The following is a 21,494-nucleotide window of genomic DNA, read 5'->3' on the forward strand; positions in this document are numbered from 1 at the left end:
ATGCTCTTTCCTCATTTTTCAACATTTTTTTTGAAGAGCAATAGGCAATGTACCACTGCCAGAGACACAACAAAATTCTGAATATAGGCAGGGAATACTTCCATCGTACCTTAGGTTCTAAGTTGTTTGGGTTTTTTTAACATGTGATGTAATTTTTCTAAAGCCATATATGATCTTTGACTTGGTGAAGTTTTGAGTGTGTGCTGCAGTGTTTGGAGAAAGAGTGTGAAATTATGAGTGGTGAGTAAAGACACCTTAACTAGGCGTGACCCCACCGTGAGGCTCATCCTTTGAGTCAATTGGTCTGTCGTGTCTGTACTTGAAATTTAAGAAGTTCTTGACTTGCTAATGAAGGCAAAAGTAGTGGTGAAAACTGTCTGTTTAGAAAGGTGGAGTTTAGTAGCTACTTACCCAAATCTTTAAGTTAAACTTAAAGCTTTCAAACCAATATGAATTGAAAAAGATGAAGTTATACATTCACCTCAAGCCTGTGTGCCCCTTTGTCCTTCTAGTGGTACGTGGCCCTCAGGTCATCATCTATTGTGGTTCAACTGCTACATCTTCTCCTACCTCTATGGCATGTGCTACTCTAAAAGAACAAAAAGAGGACCAAGAGCACCCCCAGAGCAGGGGTATCACAGCAATAACACCTGTTGTTCTTCTGCCTGCTCATACTTTCCCACTTCATAGCCGGGGTTTCTGTTCATGGTTTTCCACAACGATGCGCACAAATGTCTGTAGCAATGTTTCCAACTCTGCAGCAGGGTAGGGGGAATGGGAAGAAAGGGGAAAACTGGAAGTTGTGAAGTTGGAGACAGGGAAACTTGTGCTTGTTTTTTTCCCATGCAGTGAGGAAAACATGCAAATGAAGCGTGAAACATAAATTATTCTGAAAACAGGCAGGAACAGCATCATTGAAAGAACAGGGCTGTCAAGGGAAATCCAAATCCAGGGCACAACAGCAAAATCACAAAAAGCTGGGACTATCAACAGCACATTAACGAAAAAGGGTGTGATTTCAAAGGGAATAATCAATGAAAAATGGACCTTCCATATTTTTTTTTTTATTCTATTGAGATAATTTGGAATAGGATGGACAAAGAAAGCTATTAGATAATTTGAAAAACATGCTATGCTGCTGTTGTCAACAGCCAAATCCTGCCCTCGTGTGTGTCCGCTGTATCATGCCACATGACAGTATCGCATGTGTACGCGTGATTTAGTCATAGAGTTTTCTGTTTCCAAAGCAGGAAGAAGACTGCAGTACCTCATTGGGAGGAGAACTTGGGTAAGAAAAATACATTCTGCTGACCAAAAAATAAAGCCATGTGTGAACAATGGAAATGCTGTATTGATTATCTTTAAACCGATGTATTTATCAGCGTCATTTTTACTGAGGTTCTCCTGGCAAGCTCTTTATTACCATAAAGGAAACTCTTGGTTGGCAGCTGTGTGCAGCGGTCATTCACTTAAAAATGAGAATTTAGTATCTTCTGGCATAGTGTCAAGCTCCAGTAAAACTCCAGAAGAACCTTATATATAACCTAACTCTGAAGATTGCCTCAAAATTTGGAACAATAAGTACATTTCTTACTTTCAGAGATGAGCCTGATCTCTTTTTTTTTCCCCTCTTGTAAAGAATAATAATGTCTTACTTAGAAGAACCTGTAATGTTTCTGGCCTGCACTCATAGTGTCTTGTACAGCTAAGATGCTGGATTTCACTAAGCAAGGAGAGAGACTTTTCTTAGCTTGGGAGTCATCCAGGGAAAAATAGGTATGCCATGGAAGCATGCAGGAAAGGCAATAGGTGACGATGTTCTTTTGACTGCACTCACCAGCCAAGGTCGTATCCTATTTCTTGGATACTGAGGAACTTGGAACTGAGGAATTATCTGATGGATTTACAATTTGGAAATGTTTTACCTCAAAAATCCTGATGTGCCAAAAGCAAGTAGTTAGAAGGAAATGTCTTTGTTTTTAAAAAGATTCTGTTGGAAGTGGGTGGACTCAGTTTCTGGAGAGCTCAGCCACCCGCGCTGGTTGCTAATGGGGACTTCCCCAGGGCATAGCCCCAGATCCTGCCAGCGTCCAGGTTAGCCTCCTCTGAGAAGGACCTCCTGGTTAGGTTATCTCCTAATATTACTAATGCCAAAAGCAATTTTGGTGTCAGAACTCCCTCAGAGCCGGGGAACAAGGTAGACCTGGAAACTGTTGCGCAAAACGGGGACCACATCTGGCACTCCTTGTGCTGTCCCCATCACTCTTGTTAGTCATGGCTCGTGCGTGGGCTGTGGTGAGCTCGTGGGCAGCTGCTGCCAGGCCCCAGAGAGCTGCTTGCAGTGCACAGCTCTTGGTCTTTGTTGTTTCCAAATAAGGATTTTCAGCCTTTGATATTTTAGGAGAAATTTTGAAAAATTGTAAGTTCTGATTTGCAACAATTAAAAAAACTTAACAAAACCAACTTTCCAAATGACAAATTAAAGAAAAAAAAAAGAAAAGAAAAGAATTTCAACCAGCTACAGGTGTAATTGCCAGGATTTTACATATTTATGCTCAGTAACAAGACAGCGACCTTTGGCAGAGTAGAGGCATTGCCTATTTGTGTGCAGAAAACAGCCGTTTCCTCAGTTTCATTCTACTATTACACAGTTTCCATGTGAGTCGTTATTTGCGCCCTGTTTCCATCCCAAAGAGAATGGTGTTTCGCTGGATGGCAACGCCTGTGCTATGTGCGTGTGCTGAGAATTAACTAGTTATTACTCATACGGATGTTGTTCCAGAGGAGACAAGGTTTGGCTGTGGCTGGGAGAGATGTGCTCAAGGTGGTGCTGAACCAGAGAATTCTAGTGCTAAAAATGTCATGTGAAGGCATGGACAAGGACTCATTTTTTATCTTTTCAGAGGTGTTTCTACTCTGACAGCCACATACCGCGAGCCGAGAGGAGTCTGGCCAGAGCCACACTTGATCAGAAATAGAAGTCCTGACCTTAGCTAGAAGTGGCTGGAAGAGTTTGGCCGGGACGTTGCACAAAAAGGTTTGTATACTCACAGGTTTGTGGTAGAAAATTTTGCCAAGGCAAAAAAAAACCCACCCCAAACCAAAACCCAAACCAACTCAAAAATGCTCTCATGCATATGCCTTTTTTTTTTTTTTTTTCCCCTCTTTCTGGTGTTCATTCTTTATTTCTGAAAATAAAAGGAAATAATAATTTCCATACTATTATTAATAATAATTTAATAATTACAGGCAACTTTATATATAATTTAATATGTCATATTATTTTATATGTACTTATATAATGTTATTTTACAAATACATAGATGTAATGATGTCACAGTGCCCTGTTTGGGAGACATGTTCCTGGCTTCCATGCTCCTCAAAATGAGTTCAACCTGTGTGGCCCTGAGCAGAATGGCAGACAGGCATATTTTTTATTGCAGATTCCAACTCTCATAAATTCTTAACTTGCTTAGAATTTGCCAGATTAAATGAAAAGTTACTGTAATTAGGGATTTATTAAAACATGAATCCTTGACCCAATAGAATACAACAACTCATTTGTTTCAAATAAGACCTATTTAATTGTTCCATCACTGGCCTAAGCAGTCTGTGCTGAGGCTTGGAGACCTATCAGTGCAGTGCACGGTCACGTGTATTCTCCAAATCCACTTGCAAAACGCAAAATGCTCTGTGAAATTTTTGATCCTCAAACTGCTATGCAGGCAGAAGCCCCTAAAACAAAAATGTGTCATTTTTAATTAAAAATTAAAGTGCTGAAAGCCCTTATGATTCTGCACTACAAAGCAAAGACTATTAAAATACTATTTTTATCCATAAGGTTCTATTTTAATTTTTTGTGAACAACCTTCCCACTCCATATCTTCAAAAACAATAGTTATTGATTTACAATCTTATAAATAAGACTGTAAAATCTTACAGCATGGACCTATAAATAGATATTTAGAAAAAAAAATGAAAATTGCTCCCAAGTCAAGGCCATATATGGTGCTAGTCAGCAGAGAGCCATGTTGCAGCGGCATATAAACTGTAGAAAATAATTTCCATTGAAAATGCAAAGAAATCTGAAACTACGCACTACCACAAACAATGCAGCCGTAATTGAGGAATTAGCCATTCCTCCTCCCCATCTTTGAAATAAACCTTCTCTGGTTTTAATTGGTTGGATATAGAAATCATATTACTATATTTGGGTCCTGTTTCCCTAGTAGAAGAATAGTCCTACAAGGAATTCCCAGTAAAACAGTGTTGCAATTCTACAGTATATTAAAAAAAAAAAAAAAAAACCCAACCCAAACCACCATAGGAAAGTGTTATCCAATGGGCAGATGTTAACTTAAAGTGCACATTGTTTGGAAAAGGAGTTAATTAACAACTTATTAATTGGATAGAAAGTCTGAAACTGTTGTACTTCTAGCAAATACATAATTTTCTTCAAGTATTATTAAAGCGGTTTTGTTGTACCTATTAAAGATTCTTGTCTCTAAGTTAATTTCATTATGCTAATAAGCTATCATCGTTACAGAACCTAAGCTTTGATCCATGTTAATTGTCGTGATCTTCAAAGACAAAGTCACCACTTACTTTAAATGAATTTTACATCTTTTTAAAGAATCACACGGAAATTAGGGGAAGTAATTAATTTTTTATTATGTGTCTCAATATTTTTAAGGGAGGAAGTCAATGGTATTGGCTAGAATTCATTTTAACATTTAACTAGGGAAAACAGCATGAGGCAAAAAAACGTTCAGATGCAAAAGATTAAAGAAAATTTGAAACTGGGACCTAATTTGTCTTGATAAACTTTGGTGTTTAATATGCTTCTTTTGTTCTCAGTGTGAAACTGCAGGGTTTTGATTTGTAAAAACTTTTTGAAGAATTAATTCTTTCTAATTTTTATTCCTTTCTTTGCTTTCCTTTCACTGTAAGACAGTGGAGTTGACCTTCAAACCATAACACTTTTAAATATCTATGAATATACAAGGTTAAATCTATTAGTGGGCTGAGATTAGCTGTTATACACTTGCAAAGTGCGTACCTTCTGCAGCAAATTTTATCTTTTAGTGAATGATAACAAGCTCCCATCAACCCTACAAGTTTTAAGCAAATAATAGAATATGTGTAGTAAATGATCTATTCCTCTTTCCTCTAAGTGTTGGTTAGTTTAACCCTTTGATGTTATACAAAGCTGAGTTCTGAATCAATGAGACTTTTTTCTATTTGAGATCAGGACCTAAATGTTAGTATTGTCAACACTGCTATGATTGCCAATTTATAGTTTCCACAAATTCTCCTTTATCTTTCTCAGACCTCTCTTGTAAAAATGCAATATGAACATCTTGTAAATAAGAAATTTTTTTTTAAAAAAAAGCAAAACCACAACAACAGAAGAAAGCTTGTGCTCTGTTTTCCTGACAGTGTTCACCATTTAAAGTCATGTTATTTTGAAACTGCTCTCTGTCATATTTACAAAGGACAAGCATCCTGTTGCACTTGCAATGTAAAATGCTGCCTTTTTGAAAAGCAACAGACAAAAGTAATTTAAGGGTAGCAATAGTGGCTGAAATCAAAAGCCAGATTACCTACTTCATTCTCCCTAGTTAGCAGCATGTAAGTATTGTAAACACAAGTAAACATCAAGTTTAAACCGAACCTACGCTGGGAGGATTTCTGCAGCAGACAGGTGGTGAGCTCATTGCGAGGATTTTTCAGCATTAATGCTGTACTCATTTAGACTAACACCAGGCTTGAGTGACCCTCATCTGGATTTAACCTATGACCTGTCAATCCAGAGACATACTTTCAGTTCTCAACATCAGTTTTGCTTTTTTTTTTTTTTTTAAAAAAAAGCATAGATGACTTTAATCATTAAGCAGCTTTCATAACGGGAACATATACATGTGCTATTCAGTGCTCTTTGATTTGTAATCTAGGTTTCTGCCCATATAATCCGCAGCATCTAAGTGAATTCAGCTGAAGTTCAAAATTCTTTGATTGAGCGTGTGGTGATTGGGCAAAGGATTACACTGCTTATCGGTGTGACTTTTCACTTTTTTGTGGCAGGGGTTTTATTGTGCAAAAGGGTCTACAGACATGGTTGTTGAGGGTGATGATGATGATTGTATTTGGGCATTAGTTTCATAGCCAGCAGGGAATTTTCTGACAAAACAAGATTTTGTTTGATACTGATTTTTTTGTTTTTAGATATTAATTTTAATTAAGTTCAGATATAAAACTTTTGTGCTTCAGTTTCGATTAACTTTTGAAAAAAGCACAGGTTATACTGGCTATAGGGCATGATGTGAAGGCTTAAGCTACCCCGTTGTACAGAGAAGCAAGAGCTGCTTCACCACTTTGATAAATCCAAGGAAGGCAGTGGCTTCCACAGCGCCCTCCCCTTGCCTGAGCAATTGAAAGGCACAAGTCTCCCTATCACATCTTTTCTTAATAATAATAACACTCCACAAATGTTTATGTAAATACACAGTTAAAAAGTACTCATCCCAGCAGTACTGTGCTTGTCAAGCGAGTCATTTTTTTTCACCTGGCAGGATGATGTTGTAAGACTCAGTTGTCTTAACTAATCCTGGCTAAAATGCAAAATTCTGTTTTGTAAGAAAATTTCTGGCCAGCTCTAATCTTAACCTCTTGCATGTCTGTAGCTTCTAAATCGATGTCACAGTTGTAATAGCTTTGAAAACCCATATGTTTGTAAACTAAATAAACCTTGATATTCAAAGGAGATGAAGACAAGAATTACATCTCTTGGCAATGGTGCTCTGAGCTCAGTTTCAGCTCATGTTGGCTCCTCATTTTTATGCCCGTATACCACGCCAAATCTTCCTTATCTATGCAAACATATTAACACTGACTGTTTGCTAACGCTGTGATGCGTCAGCCTCTTATCTTCAGTTTTGACCATAGTGTTACATAATAACTTTCAAACTACATTTCTCGATAGTTCGCTGGGACCGCCTTCGGTTTCTCAACTCTTAACTGAGCGCTGCCTCTCCTACCCACTGACTAAATTAGCTCCTCACTGCTCTCAGGCAGCTAAGGCAGAAAGGCTGCCAAATAGTTTCCTGCTCAAAGATCTCTGTATCCCTTCTGTGTCATGGGCCATAACCCTGCAGCTCTAGCATATTTTTTTCCAGGTATATTTTTCCCATTATACTAAATTTACATAGTTTGGCTTTAGCGATGCAATCCCAGATCTCTCCAAAGTTGCCCCAAACCTCTGCTCATCCTATTTTCCACAGTCTGCCATTAGGCAGGTTTTAGTATCTTCTCAAAATAAATGTGTATTATATTAACATGCAAATAACTTCTGCACTAAACATAATAAAAATGGCACCCTAAATACTATATATAAATATTGACAAGTGTTTCTAATACTGCCTACTGGGACTATCAGTGCATAAAGAAAAAAATAAATATTTGTCATCCGTTCTATCTGGCCAAAAAGTCTTCCTTGAGGAATAGCATAACATATTCCTTTACAATATATAATTACCTTAATTATTTTTTGGCCTATCCACAAAAGCGTAGTTCCGTCTCTCTCCCTATAGTGTCCAAAGAATATGCAAATTCTGTTCATTTCAGCTCTCAAAGTAAAAGCCTAAAAAGAATCTCCTTTAGCTATTTAGGAAAGGCTCAGAAAACTTTTCTAAGTGTGGCTGTTATCTATGCCAAGAACTTTCTTATTCATGGAAGATGTCCTCAAGCTCTTTGCTATTGTTCTGAGGTCTTCCCCTCACCCAGGCTGGCTTCTCGGCATTCCTACAACGGCTCTGTTCCTCTCGACGCCCCAGAACTCGGCATCCCCCATCCCATCTACGGTCTGGAGCCTGCAAACACAGAAAACTAACTCAAACTCTGAAACCTTGCAGGCTCCCAGTTATGAAGCCAAAAGCATAAAACGTAGGAGCTTTTAGGGTTTCTGTGCTCTTTACATTAAAGTTGCAAATTGTAGCGTAAGGGGATCAAAGAGCTCACATGGCTTCTCTCGGCTGTAGGTGTCTGGTTAACGATCTCCAAGACATCTCAGGAAAGCCAGAGGGTGAAGGTCTTTGGGAGGCTGGCTGGCTCCCCCAAACTTTCTCTTTCTAACTAACTGTTAGTCTGATATAGCTGAAAAGGACCCCAGGAGCCTTGGACATCACAGGCAACGAGCCTACGAAGTATTTAGGATTGGTCTCTACTCTACTGCAAAATTTTTGTATTGCAAGTTTTCAATTCGCTCTTTTTTTTTTTTCCTCCCCAGCTATTAAAAATTCCATTTTTAATGCAAAGCAGAGCCGGCATTCTGTGACCACCCTATGAGCACAGCGATCTGTAACTCAGTTGTAGGAAATCATTCCCTTTAAACAAGATACTGAGGACGTGATCCAAAACAGGCTTTCCAGGATTCCACGACCTAGATGACAGCTAGGTTGCCCTGCCTATATCATGCTCCAAAATAAACCCGAAAATAACCCAATTTTCCAGTGTGCTAATGAGAGAATATAAGTTAAAAGGAGTCAAAGAGAAGCCTCAGACGCTCAGTGGAGGTGGTCTGCACAGCTGGATGCAGACTTGTTCACCTTGGTTTGAAATTTGGTCTGTGCAGGGGGTCTGTAAATCCTGGTCACCTTCAGAGCTGCACCTCTGCGAGACCTGGCACTTGTGGGTAGGCTCTTACGTTGGACAGATTCTTACCTAATTCCAGCATCTAGAACTTATAATTTTTCATCTTAAAAACTGTGACTGTATAACCAGTTAACTGGGTATATCTCAGAAAAGTTAATGGCGTTCTGAGAATGGGGTTCTTTGATTTTCCTGTTTTCCAGAGCAGTTGCTTATGAAAAAGAAGTTTGACTCGAGACTTGCTGTGGGAATGTTATTCAAGCACTGGTTAAGTGCCAGAATGTGTTGGGAAGAAAGAGTTTCCAGAAAAATATCACCCTGATTAAAACCTGATTTACTGAGTTTTCTTTATGCAAAGGGTTACCAGAATAGTAAGACAAAGTCATTAGTCAGATTTTCCTTCCCTTACTTGATCATTACCAGTGATGCTTTTATTGCTGTTATTTGAATGATTATTGTTACAACAACTCATCAGCGAGCTACTTAGGTACCGCTTTCCTCTAGTCTCACTTCTCACATGATATGTTAAATGTCCTGTTGATGCCTGTCCTTGTTTGGCAATTTTTCCACACTATCCTTTTATTCTTTATAATAAAATTAATTAGACATATGTGGAAAAGATGGAAAGAGGGTCATAATGCCCATGTTTTTGTGCTCCCTATGTTATATTCTTCATGAAGTCACCAATGTAACTATCGCCAGAAAACAGCCTGTCTTGTGCTAAAAGACAAAATTAAATCGGCAAACAGCAGAGGACAACAGAAAATACTGTGTTGATAATTGAAGGGATTATGTATAAATTTTCTCTTATGAGGCCATTTGTAAAGGTCATATATTTAGGCTGGTTGCTTTCAAAAGATAAAACTGTGGGCAAATCGTATTTGATACTGGTTTAGTAAGATCTTCAAAAATGGCTGTGGGTACACTACTGCTCTCTAAATACTGGACTGAACAAATATCCACCCTGGGATTTCTGTGAAACATGCCTTTTTTTCCTCCCTCTTAATCATGGATGTGGTTAAAACACCCTACTGTATTCTGCGAGTGCTATACTACTCTTGGTAGGAGATCGTAAGATGTTGGGGTTAACTGTCAGATGCTTTTCTGTTCTAAAGACCTTTGCCTTTTAACTAAATGCTTGCTTATCTTTCTAATTTAACATAGTCCCACATTCTTTTTGTAGTAATTTTGGACTATCTGATAACATATAATGGAAAACATGTTTATGTCTTCCACTAGTTCTTGTTGCATATTTCAAATGCTTAGAACAACAATTTTCAGAAGCTTTCATTAAGGTTAATTTAAAAACTACATTAAATACAAACAGATTTTCTCACAAACAAAATGCAATGTGTACTTAACAGACTTCTGTATGTTATATTTGATAAACTACCTCATATAAATGCAAATTCTGACTTTCTGCCAGAACCAGGTGGTACAGAAAATATTTCTATTAAACAAATAATGCTGGGAGAGCAAACTTCAAGTTACGGTATGATACACTGAGAAAGAAGATCTTCTCACTGAGGTCAGACGTATATTTATGTTATTTCTTCTGAGTACATTGCTGCTTCTGCACTAAAGATGATGTAGTACAGCTTTATGTAAAAGGCAGGTACACGTATACATAGGATAAACATCCATTTTTAGCTACTTTTTTTTTTTTTTTTTTTAATTTCATATACAGCTATCGCTGACTCTTTTTGCTTTACAGAACAGCGGTACAGGAAGATGCCATGCTATGAGCTGAACTCTGAAACTGAGCCAGAAGCATCAAGAGGGAGAGGAGCAACCCTCAAACATGGAATCATTAGGTATGATCTGAAAATGGAGCCTCGTATGTTTTTTGCTGGGTGCCAACTCATCTGGCTGCAGTTGGATAATGTTCATTTGGAAAAGAAGCATGAAAATTAAAGCTGCCAGAGGCGACTCTAAAGAGCATATGATGGAAACAAATTGAGTCACCACCAATGTGGCTAACATTGGTGGTGGAAACTGGGACACCCGCATGAGCCATTGTTCGCTGTACCTCGTCTGGTTTATGTAGCTCACTGAGTTGAAAGCTGGATAACCTTGTGATTTGAGGGGGATTCATGCAATGTGGTTTCAATTGTCTATGGATGCTTTCAGTTTGTACTGTGCACTGCCAGTAACGATCGGTCCTACTGGTCTCCCACATTCGCGGTGGTGTCTCAGCTCACCCTGATGAAGCTGTGGTGAGGACTGTTTCCTGATGTGGTCACTTTTAGCAGGCTGCTGCTCTGCAAGTCTGCTAGAAGAGGGATTTTTATTCACTCTTCCCTCTGCCCCGATAACAGCTGCCGCATAGAAGTTTTCCCTGAATACATTTTGCTGTGGAATAGGGCTCTTTTTTTTGTTTGTTTTTCAGGCTGCTTTCTGTCCTGACTTGGTCTGAGGCTGCCTTTGGTGCTATTGTGGAAGTATCTGAGGCCGTGATTTATTCTCTTGAGCTCTGCTCCTTTGAAAGTTGCACAGACTGCGGCTTGTACTGGTTTTACCACCTATTTCCATAATACTGGTGCACACAGCTCTCATCTGTGAGCATTTTCCTGTGGGCATGGGAGTGATGGGACCTACTGAAATAGCGAGCGATCACTTCAACCACCACCAAATTACAGCCATGCCTGAGGCAAATTACAGCAGCTTTCTGACAGTGTCACCGTGCTATCTTTGTGACAGAGATGGAGATAATGAGAATTAATTAATCAGTCTTTGATTAGAAAAAAGAGAAGGGGGAAATCCTTCTGCTGTGATTCCTCTACAAAATACATGAAACTGGTGAGGTTTTCATTTGACGTTACTTCTCAAATATAGGGCAGGCGTTTGTAATGCAGCGTTCAGGATTGAATGGCCGCTGTCTTGGTTAGCCCTTCAAACCCACTGCTGATGGGCCGAAGGGGCGAGAAGTCCTCGTTTTACAGTTAAATGTATGCTGAACACTAACACCGCCAGGCCGATACAGATGCTGTTATTGTCGCAGTGCAAAACCTCCCACTTTTCAAAGGTCTTGAGTAAAGTCCCAGGTACGCTCTCCTTGACTAGAGGCAACTCTGCCTTCTCTGCAGCATTGGGGGTGAAATTCTGTGTTGGACTCTTTAGACTGATGGCTAAATCTTAGAAATTGGTCCCTTATGATAAAACATGAACTACATGGTGCCAGTGTCTGACTGGAATTACAATTATCTAAGTAGATTAATTTGTATCCCTTTCATAGCAGCTTTTCTCTGGGCACAAGCTTTTTCTGTGGGGCATGGGAAGAACAAAATTAATCCTATAAAGAGGAAGGGGTTTACACTGAAATCGATAGTTACAGAATTAACTGGGTAAATGACTTTTTCTTAATTCTTTCTCTTCTCAGAAGATGCAGTTTTGATGGGTACACAAATCCAATGGCTGCCAAAAATCTGATATCACATGAAATATTTCATCTCAGCTGTGTTGAGCTAGTCTAGAATTTAGTATTAGTGAAAACTAGAGAGTGTAGAAAATGTCAGCATTGGAAGTAAAAAACCCCCTATTCTGATTATTAAATACGCGTAAGTTAAAGGATAATAATGCAATTATGTTTAAGAAAATGTTATAACTTTTAGAAAGAGTAGCATGGCTCTCCTGGGCAATTTTTAAGTATGAGCCAAATATGTAATTTTGTAGCTTGGAGTTAGATAATACACAAACACAGGCTATTTGCATTGCGTCCGAGAAACAGAATGTTGGATTGCACAGGCACAAGAAGCGCGTTTGCCACATTGCTGAAATGTTTGATGCAGTTGCAGTGGCTGGATTATCTACAAACCCCAGGGCACAATTCACAGGCCAAGTTCATTTCCCTTTGTGTACCTGCAGTGCTCAGAGATCTCAGATTTTTGCTTTCAGCCAGGCAGAAGCAATCCTGTCATTCCTTCTTACCACCAAATTTTCAGCTTACCTTCAGCTGTTCTTCAGCTGTGTTTAGGGCATGCAACCCAAAAGGTGCTGCAGCACCAAGGCGGGTGTTCCCAACCCAGCCATAGCACTTACCCGTAATGACAGTGGTAAAACCTTCGCACATGCAGTTCACAGAAATGAATTGTACCAAGAGCATCTATAAAAGCCACAGCATCTCTTTAAAGAGAGCATAATGTCATCATTTTTCAGTGGGTATATCCTCTCTAAAGGCAAATAATCACTTTTCCCATTAATTATCTGTAAATGATTGGATTGAATCTTTTCCCTTCATTCAGATTTCAACAAAGGTTAGGGGGAGAACTTTTAAAATGTGTATGGGGATGCTACAGCTTGAATCATGTGGCATGTCTTCCTGCTGCAAATGTTGGAAGCTAAATAATAACTGACAAATATCTTTCCCCTGTATCCTGGGGTTTGTCGTCATTTTTACTTTTCCCCTTCACCTATGACTGCAGAAATTTGGCTGGTCCTCCAAAGATGTTTGGTGTCCTACAGGCTTTTCAAACTCCTCTTTGCTGGGCACAAACCCTGGTAGCACCAGCTCCTCATATATACCAGGTCCAGTGAATAATTTATACACCAAAACCAGCATCAACACCAGAGTGTCCATCCTCTAAGTCATAATAACCGCGTTAATTCAGAGATATGGTAGATGTATGCTGCTTTGATCAGGAAAAGAAATATTTCATCTTTATGTTAATGCAAGACATAGGTTGCCAACTGAGCTGCCATGCATCAGGTGATAGCAGATGGATTTCATTATGCTGCAGATAATGTTTGTGGCCTAGAAATTTTGGCAAAGGAGGGGAAGGGGAAGTTTTCTCTGATAAGAACAACACAGGTAATGGGAAAGAAAGCCTGCCTTTACAAGCTTAAGAAAACCCTTTAATGCTGTTCTTTCCATTTAAAACATGCATATTTTGTCAAAGTCCATCTACCCTACGGACTCACCGAATCGCAGAAACTTAAATTGTAAATGCATATATTTATATGTTCATGCCAGCTATCAGCCTATGCAGTTCTATAACTAGTATGTTTAGCTTCGTATACTGTATCTGAAACCTCTGTAGGACAGATGTTCCGAGTGGAATACAGATGCAATATCAACGCCTGGGTTATCACTGATAAGTACCATGGTGGGTACTTGGATAAATATCTGATATACCCACGACATGGGTATATCATAAAGACCACGTGGGTTTGTTGAATTCCATCTGTTGCCACTTTCCTTCAGACTCTTCTTGTTCTGAACGTGTTGTGCCTTTTGCATTTGGGAACTTTCTCCTGGATTTCTTTTACATGTTGACACAGGGATTTCAAACCTTGGCATCTAAACTCCAGGTCACTGTTAAGAATTTAATTTCCAAGCAGTTCCTTTGTGCTGTTTACTTGCAAGGACCAGGTCACAGCTTTTGTAATTCTTTTTGCTTATATGTTTCCAAAGAGTAATCGAAATTAGACTCTTGAAAACTGAAGATTATTTTATCAGGTTGTCAGATGTTTCTCTCTAATTTCTCTCTACCAATTAGCAGCAAGCTCCTGTGTCAGATACAGCTTGTGTCCATCTAGTGATTGTACTGGAGAGCCTTCAGCAGCTTGAAGAGCAAGGGACAAGTTTTGAGTATATTACTTGCTTTATATTACCTGATAGCAACTTTCAAAAGTTAGGAACATTTAAATGCATTTCATTATTTTCAAGTTGGTTATTTCACTATAAAGTTTTACTTTTAATATGTTCTGGCCTGCCCAGTAATTCTATTTGCATACAGTTCAGATTCCAAATGAAAGTTTTCATTATTTTTTTTCTTTTAAAAAATAAGATTCTGCTTTTGATTGCCCTATTCTGTAAAAACTAATTTGTGTTTAGACCTTCCTACAATTTAGGGCATTTATGAATGGTTCTACATAAAAGGAATGAAAATAACTAATTATAATAATACCACTAAATTCCATGGCTGGCTAGAAAGTGGAAATCCCTTCTCATTACATATTTTCTGTTTTTAGAAAAGAAATTAATCCAAGTCTTGGACAAAAATTTAAAACCACAACATTTTTCATACGAAAGGATTTCCAAAAATATCAGATTTTTAGAAATTCGCAATGATTTTTCAAGCTGCTGATAAAAAAATTAAATTGATTAAAACTTTTTAACCAATTAACCAAAAAGCTGTATTTTAATAATACGGAAAGAAAAGTCTTCAAACCAACCACCATTTTCCCGACAACCTTTTCATGGAAAGGATATTTTCTATTAGAAAAGCAATTTCAACAGAAAAGTTCTGACATGGTCTACTAATTAGAGCATCTGGTGCACCCAGCTGGCCTAAGGTAAGATCATCCACGAGCATGTAGCAGCAGATATTTGCCCAACTGGTTATTTCTGATGATATGTAGAAGAGCCATCGGTGTCTCCAAGAAACTATTCCAGTGTCTGCCCCGAATGTCCTTGCCATGAGCCAGACCCTGTCCTTGTCCAGTCCGTGGCAAAAAGGAGGACTGGGACCTGCCTTTTGGCAGGCACCTAAGGATGAGAAAACAGCTCATTTTCCTGTGAACATCTAGCAGAGAGACACCGCATCGTATGTCATTAGGATTTAGCAAGAAGTGAGACCAAGAGCTGTTTAATCACCAGAAGCATGAAGACCAACCCAAGCGTGCCCTGGGTTCTCTGGAGGAGGTCAGCCAGTGGCAGTGAGGCATAAATGTCTAGGTCCCTTCCAGACATCCTGCCTGCTTCCACCTTGAGATGCTAGAAACAAATGCAAGAGAGAGTTTTCTACTGAAAAAAATTTTATTTTATAGCAGTCAAAATGTTTGGGGGGGGGGGGAATATTTTGATAGGAAAATTTTGATTTCATCACTCCTAGTAAACTTTCTTGTTTTGTTTTTTTTCTAAGTGTTTAGAAATTTATGGACCTGTATTTTAAAATATATTTTATGCTAGCAACATGGGACTGGCAGGGATCTTTCAAGCCCTGGGTTTCATGGCCACATCTCATAATCCCATACGTGAATTGATCAAGCTCCATCTTAAATGGCCTCTGGAGCTGTTTTCTTCTTTCTCCTCCCATGGCCTCACGGGACAGCTGCTGGAGAGCTCATGCTGTCAGGTCCCTTCATCAAGCTTCTTCTGAAGCTCATTAAGTGCCAGGTTATATCCATTCCTACTCGTGTTAATAGCAAATCTTCTTCCTACTTCTTTTAACCCAATTGGTTTATTTACAGACAGAAATTACATCTCAGCTTTCATTTTATTGGGCTGCGAGTGCCTAGCTATTTTAATCTGCTCTGATAATACAGGCTCTGCTCTTCTCTGCTCACCTACAAGTCCTTCTTTGCAGATGTTCTCATCTGAATTAATCTGAACAGATACCAGGCAAAGAAAGGTTAACCTGACACATGCTATATTTAAGAAATCCATATGGCAACATAGCTCATTTTGTATTTACTTCCACATCCATAGTTATTCCTTCTTTCAGTTCTTACGCCCAATCTTAAACACTGTTTATCCACCTAATGGTTTTGAACTTGCCTGAATCAATCTTTTCTCTTTCTTAAATGTACCTCTGTAAATCCTCATAGGAAATGCCACATTTCAGTTTACTCCATTTCCCTTACTCTGAATTTCACGCAGTTTCTAGTCCAAGAACAAGTTTGTCATAAAGAATTAATCTGTTATAGAGACAAATAGACAAATACATATGAGAAAACATGTATGTATATACACATAGGAATAAAATACACCTTACACATTTAAAAATAGGTGTGTGCATATAAATATATAGATTTCTGAAAAGGACAGGTTTATAGAAAGAGAAATAAATAATAAAAATATAAACGGATGTTTCAAGGTAAAAAATTGTCATAATGTTTCTGGGTCAAACTTGGGACACAATACTATCAGAGTGGAGGGGGGACTTGTGGATTGAATTTCTCGTTATCAGTGAATGGGAACAAGTGCAAAACGTGAAATAGGGTTAATTATTCTTGGAGTTTGTCCTTAACCACTGAAATAAAAACAGTGTTTTGAGTCACGGTTCTTGCACCTATGTTTAGTCAAGACTTGCTGCAGTCCAGCATTAATGGTTTTTACAAACCCACTTTTTGCATTGTTAGGCAAATACGCTGTTAATTTGAGAAAATAATATTCAAAGCTCAATAAACATTGGTAAGTATAGCATGTTATTTAGTCACATGAATTCTTTTTAACATACTACTTTGATTCGACAGATAAAAATAATTCAGAATTAACTTGCTAGACTCAGACCCTAAATGCACGCACAGTTTCCATGGAAGTCAGCATGTTGTAGGGCAGAATTTAGTCTGTGTGTTTAATTCATCTTAATCACTATTATTAATTCATAAGTACTGTTTCCAGAAATGTATTCAGTTAGTTTTACATTAGTCAAAATCAATTGTATGTGATTTATTTTGATCACTCAAGATTACAATTTTGATGTATTTGCTCTCATCCTGTATGTCAAGCCAGGCGAAAAGGAAACTCACTGCTAAAGAAGAGTCACCTCCTACCTATTCTCTTTGGTTTTTATTTCCCTTTATCAGTAATTCTCATATTCTTTGGGGTAAACCCAGTTCTTGGGCTGGTGGGCTTTCACAGAGTGGGATGATGTAGTGAGCGATGACATGACATCGAGATGTCCAGCTAGTCCTGGAAGTCCCTGTATCCAGGATGCCATGGTGGCCGTGCTGGGCCGATGGCTGTAGGTGATATGGGTTCTCCGTTCACACTGTAACGAGACAGAGAAGAGTGGACCCGAAATCTGGGTCAGCACCATCGCTTGTCAGAAGTGGTTCAAATTCAGATCTCACTTCATCTGAACCAGCAACTTTCTGGAGACTATCTTCAAATAAAGGGTTTAGCTTCTGGACACCCAGCAATTTGTGTGCTGCAAGAAACACGATGTCCTTGTGCAGACTAGGGGCTTTGGGCAGGCCTGTGACGCTTCAGACATGAAAATTCACTTGCTACCTGATCCCAACAAGTCTTTGGTGTTTCCTGTGATTTCGGAGTGAACACACGGTGTCGAGCGCTTCTCCAAGCAGAGCTGGGAAAAAGGGCGATAACATGCCGCAAGGGAGACATCCCCCCGTCTTTGGCATGGATGTAACATTCTGCATGTCAGTTTGCCTTCTGAATTAGATTTGTAGAGTTCTCCAATTCACCGAACCCTGCCCCAGATATCCACCTTGCAGCAGCAGCTCACCCCGCAGCGCTGGCAGGCGCTTGGTTGAGAGCTGAGCGCAGGCAGGACAGCTGGATGCTGCCTGGGAGCCTGCACCAAAATTTAGTGCTTTAAGGTGCACCGGTTGCACCTGGGAACTGGAAAACAACCATAGCCAGAGACAGCTTGGCCTGGGCCTTCCCCCCAAGCTTTGGAAGGGGAGGGCTTAAATATATCTATGCCCGCTGCTTGCTTCCAGCTTGCAGGAACAGTGGCTGTAACCATGTCTTACTTCCACAGGTGGATTTCCTGGAGATTTGTGTCGGAATAAGTTGCAGAATCGGTCCCTCGATTTACAAACGTAAGTGGCGACTTCAGGTCAGCACAGTGAATGAGGGGTTTGTTCGGCTGTTTTTCTTTATCATTACGTTGAGCCCCACTCACGCCGTGTCTCCACTTCGCACTTACTCGTGCCTGTTGCCAGCTGGAAACACCACTAACAAATAACACTGGATGTTAAAGTCCATTCAAATTCCTACCATGATTATATGTCTTCTGACGACCCTCATTAGCTTCCCTGCATATCTTTGTCTTTCTCCCAGTCTTTCCAGTTAAGTATTACCATTTTGGCAAAAAACCAGCCATTTCTGTCTCTTTAACGGCATCTCCACCTAGAGACAATTCTACATGGTAGAGAGAAAAAAAATAAAAATAATAAAAAAAAGTCCTGGTCACAAAACCCCGGTCATTAAACCTAGGATCCACTCGAGAGCAAGCTCCCTCGCTTTGCATGGCGCAGGGCTGTTGTACAGTGAGCTCGGTTAAGCTGAATTCATAAAGCTTTTGTGGAATTAAAACAGCATGCTCCGTACCAAGATGCCTTCACTTCCTGTGCCTTAATGTTAAATCCTATAGTACTGTGGATCTTATAAATGATTGAGTTATTTTTAAACCACTGGATGTCTTCCAGTCACTCTATTTCACACTGGATTAATTATGTAAGAATACTGACTTGTTCGTCACTAATGTTACAACTTTTAAAAACAACATGCTGTTTAAATTCAAGCTTGGCAACTCTTGCCTGAATCCCCTCAAATTTATGGCACCACACCCATAGCATAATAAAATCTTTAGTGGTCCTTTGTCTTTTAGCTTGCCTTCTATTTTTTCTCAAGGGTGTTTTATGCTGGAAGATGCATACAAAAGTTGTCCAGATGTTATTTGTATCAGAGCAGGGATTTCAGTCCAGCTATCTGTGGTTGCAAATGTTTATTTTAATGGGTTATTGTGCAATCCTTGCTGTGTGGACCTCAGTGGCCTTATATGTATGTTCTCAGCGATGCCAGCACATTGTTTTTAGATATATTATTTTAGTCCAATAGCACTGTTACTGGTCACTGGGGGGGGGGGGGGGGGGAGCGAAAAATGTAACACCTGTAGGAGCACAGACGGTATTTTCGCCAAGCTCTGCGCGATGGCTGGGTGCGAAGCGGCGGCGGGGCCGGTGGGCGGTGGGTGGGAGCGGGATGCATTTCCATGCGCTGAGACAAAGAGCTCGGCTCGGTCACCGCAGCATGCGCTGGGAGTTTATTTTACCGTAGCTGTTGCAACAAACAGAGGGGTGGGTTTATCGTACATATTTGGGAGGCTAATAAAATCTTAAGTGATGTTTCCTTGATACTGGAGTAAATTGTTTATCTCGTAACTAAAAACACGCTATGTGTACACCAATTAGGACTGTGGATTTCAGCTCATTAAAATAAATTTAAAATGCAAGTTTCATTATGTGCTGTAAAGACTTTGAACAGTTGCTGGAGGAAAATATCTGCAGAGCTCGGAGCCTTCCATCGAGCCTGTAAGCTGAGCCAGGCGGTGTGTTGTACCGAAGGTCCGGCTGCAGGCTCTGCTCTACCTGCGTGGGTCGTGTCACGACCAAGGTCTTTCATGGAGAGGAATTTAAGGCTAAATTTGCGTGCTAAAGCTGCCCGGACTTGCATTTTCAAGAAACGTGGGCAAGCGAGATGATGGCAATTAATGCAACAAAATGACACTCATTTGCACTTGTAAAGAATCGAGCCCATTTAACCTTTCAGAGAAAACAGTTATTATTTTTTTAATGTTGTTTTATGTATTAACAGTCACATATTATTATAATGTGCTTAGTTAATATAGATAAGCTTAAGCCATTGCAAGGTAGTTTAAACACACATAATTTCCATTCTGTAGGAATTTGTGTGTAATTCACACTGCCGCGCTCAGCTTCCAAAGTTCCGAAAACGTGCCTAAAATAATTAGATTTAAAAAAATACAATTGGAATTGTTCTTTGTCTTTTTATTTTTCAGCCTTAACCCTCACATTTTGAACTTCTCAATAACAAGGACCAGGAGCTGGTTTGTAAAAGCAAAAGTCCGTGTTTTTAAGCATCATAGGATTCCTGGAGCTTGCGCTTTATTCGGATGGTACTAGTGAAATGTGTACCGTCAGTAAGGCAGACCCTGTTTGTAATTCTGCCCAGCCCCACTTGTTTTCAACACCATTCAATTACACAGGGCTTTTCCACGAGGAAATTAGTCCAAATAACTATCTTATCCTCAAATTGAAGGTATCATGTCAGTCGTGAGTGGCATCAATCCCGCCGTGGAGATAGCTTAATTGGGAACCAGTGAAAGCAGTTAACAGATGGCCTTTTATAAATCTGGGTCTGGGATGGACGCTAAATATTTGTGTTCATGAGATTATAGAGTTGGAAGAATACGCGATGTGGCCCTTCTGACGAGCCCCCACGTGCCCTGAGCATGATGTATCTCCTGCAGTCGGTCCCAGTGCATCCTCCCTCGTGCCAGTCCCCAGAACAAAAGGGCCAAATATTTAATCTTGGAGCTCCTCCATGCCAGGGAAATCCTGGGTGTAATAAAGACCAAATCCTTCCCACGGAGCCTGGGGCAATTCACTTCGACGAGATCCAGCTCTCCTTCGGCAGAGGGGTGAGGGCTGCAGACCCCGCTGCTCCAGCGATCGCTCCACCTGCGGGTCGTGGCGCTTGAAATCCTGCAGCAATGCCTGGGAAAAAACCAAATCCCCATCTCAGGTCTTGGCAGCCAGCTAGGAAATCAATTGCGTCTCATTTATGTTCTGTAGAACGTAAATGTATTTGTAAATTTGAAAGCAGCTGCTGATGCTCAGCAGTAAACCGGTTTTGTTTTACAAAACCTTTGCTGTTTGGTCTTAAACTAGCGAAGTTTTGCGTGCATCCAGCGCTCCTCTTCGCATTTCAGGGAAGATTTTGTCTAGCTGCCTCTGTGACATATGGTAACGCTTAGTGTGTGCTGTATGGCCTGGAGCCATACCACTGCAGCCTGTATGCTCTTCAGATCTCCCAGGCTAAGGGAATCGGGACGAGTCAGTATTTGAATGCAAGGGACCTCCTAGAAAATGTCAGAGTACAGAGAATTGTGCCGGTACGAGGACAAGATGTTCCTCCCTCTGGGCTGAAGCAATTCCCCACACAGGGCTAAGGTGACTGTCTGCTCTCTCGGCGTTAGCCTTTTGGATGACACGGATTATAAAATAGACCACTAATGCACCATAAAAGACCTTGCAGATCTTAGCCATGGGAAAAGAGCAAACAATCTCACTTCCCAAGGTAACCCAGAGGAAGTGGTGGTGTGGAGGACAGCACCACGAGACCTTTTCTCGTC

The 21,494-nt window shown here is 40.0% G+C and overlaps 1 long non-coding RNA gene across 2 annotated transcripts in view; it reads left to right on the plus strand.

Annotated features, from left to right (window-relative positions):
• The first annotated feature begins 2,902 nt into the window (after positions 1-2,902).
• LOC142602398 (uncharacterized) overlaps positions 2,903-21,494 on the plus strand; it is a 40,530-nt gene continuing 21,938 nt past the window's right edge. For both annotated transcript variants that reach the window (XR_012836197.1, XR_012836198.1), the window contains exons 1-2: positions 2,903-3,037; positions 10,361-10,460. This is a non-coding gene — a long non-coding RNA (uncharacterized LOC142602398). The remainder of the gene's footprint in view (positions 3,038-10,360; positions 10,461-21,494) is intronic.

The sequence above is a fragment of the Balearica regulorum genome, chromosome 6, assembly GCF_011004875.1.
Source record: "Balearica regulorum gibbericeps isolate bBalReg1 chromosome 6, bBalReg1.pri, whole genome shotgun sequence".
Lineage (NCBI taxonomy): Eukaryota > Metazoa > Chordata > Aves > Gruiformes > Gruidae > Balearica > Balearica regulorum.